The 2155-nt window shown below is 40.5% G+C and overlaps 1 pseudogene; it reads left to right on the plus strand.

Annotated features, from left to right (window-relative positions):
- Positions 1-227: 227 nt before the first annotated feature.
- LOC122238068 lies at positions 228-467 on the plus strand (annotated as a pseudogene).
- The last annotated feature ends 1688 nt before the right edge of the window (positions 468-2155 follow it).

A 2155-nucleotide genomic window follows, 5' to 3' on the forward strand; every position in this document is an offset into this window, starting at 1 on the left:
TTAAACTTTGTGTTCTAAAATGGAGTCATAAAAGAACATAGCTGCATAATGTTAGATTCACAAAGGGGAAGGAGAGTCAGAGACAAATAAAAAGGAAAGGCAAAATTAAGTTTGTACGTGATTTCTTATTTTCCTTGTTTCCATTTACAGAACCCCTGTTAGCGGCAAATTGTCTTCAATTTAGAAATTAAATTGGGCCTTTGACTCATTGCATCCGAGAGAGTGAGATGGGTCACCAGCAGCTCTACTGGAGCCATCCCAGGAAATCTGGCCCCAGTTCTTGAGACGTCTGCTCAAAATGGTGCCTTCTGATCCATAAATATGGCCTCGATATGTGCCACCAGTGTTTTCGTCAGTGTGCGAAAGATAGAGGTTCTATTAAGTTGGATGAAGTGAACCTCCTTGAGTGGATCATCCAAGAGGCCTACCTTAATTGCAGATATTCAAGATACATACCTTCATGCTAACTCACTGTACATAAAATAAGTATACTTCAATTATGAGTGTTTTAATGTGTAAAAAATTAAAGTTACAAATTAAAATTAAACTGGGATATTCAGAGAATTCAAAATGTTTGACTTTTTTTTTTGAGAGAGAGAGCAGTGGAAGGACAGGGAGAGAGAGAGGATGGCAAGCAGGCTCCATGTTTAGCACAGCGTCCAACTCTGGGATCAATCCCACCACCATGAGATCACAACCTGAGCAGAAATCAAGAGTCGGACACTCAACCAACTGATCCACCAGGAGCCCTGACATATTTTTTGTTTTGTTTTGTTTTGTTTTTTTAAGTATCACAAGTTAGGGGCACCTGGGTGGCTCAGTCAGTCAAGCGTCAGGCTTCCGCTCAGGTCATGATTGGCTCAGGTCATGATCTAGCAGTTCACGGGTTTGAGCCCCATGGCAGGCTCTGTGCCAACAGCTCAGAGCCTGCTTTGGATTCTGTGTCTCCCTCTCTCTCTACCCCTCCCCTTCTCACTATCTCTCTCTCTCAAAAATAAACATTAAATTTTTTTTAATGTATCACAAGTTAATATTAAGTATTACATTACAAATCATTATCTTTATTTTTTTTTAATTTTTTTTTTAACGTTTATTTATTTTTGAGACAGAGAGAGACAGAGCATGAACGGGGGAGGGGCAGAGAGAGAGGGAGACACAGAATCGGAAGCAGGCTCCAGGCTCTGAGCCATCAGCCCAGAGCCAGTCCCAGGGCTCGAACTCACGGACCGTGAGATCGTGACCTGAGCTGAAGTCGGATGCTTAACCGACTGAGCCACCCAGGCGCCCCCACTATCTTTATTTTTTAATGTTTATTTATTTTGAGAGAGAGCTAGAACAAGCATAAGTGGGGGAGGGGCAGAGAGAGAAAGAGAGAGGGAGACTCCCAAGCAAGCTTAGTGCTGTCAGCACAGAGTCTGACTTGGGCTTGAAACCAACAACTGTAAGATCATGACCTGAATCAAAATCGAGTGGGACGATTAACCGACTGAGCCACCCAAGTGCCCCTATCTTTATTTTTTTTTTAGACAAAAATATATTGAATGCCAACAGGCTGATCCAAGTTTTCTTTTGTGGAAGAAAGGAAACCGTAACATAACAAATTTTAAAAATTAACGCTAAAAACATTTTAAAAATACCAAAAAAACATAAAAGATAAAATTCTATTAATTACTTAATACACCTCTACAATACTTTCTCCTACTTTATATCTGATATTCTTTTTTTTTAATGTTTATTTACTTATTTTAGGGAGAAAGCGAGCATAAGCAGGGGAAGGGCAGAGAGAGAGACAGAAAATCCGAAGCAAGCTCCAGGCTCTGAGCTGTCATCACAGAGCCCCCTGTGGGGCTGGAACCCATGAACTATGAGATCTTGACCAGAGCCAAAGTCAGATGCTCAATTGACTGAACCACTCAGGTGACCCTATGTCTGATATTCCTGATTATGTCTTCATGATTTTTTTTGTTTTGCTTTATTCACTTTTTAATTTACATACAGTAAAATGCACTCTTTTTGATGTACAGTTCTACAATTTTGACACTATTATAAGCAAAGTACAGAGGAGTTCCGTTACCCCCAATAATGTCCTCTGTGACCAGCTCCTCAAAACCACTGTCCCATTTTTCTCTTCCCATTAGTTTTACCTTGTCCAGAA

This window comes from Panthera tigris, chromosome B1 (genome assembly GCF_018350195.1).
Source record: "Panthera tigris isolate Pti1 chromosome B1, P.tigris_Pti1_mat1.1, whole genome shotgun sequence".
Lineage (NCBI taxonomy): Eukaryota > Metazoa > Chordata > Mammalia > Carnivora > Felidae > Panthera > Panthera tigris.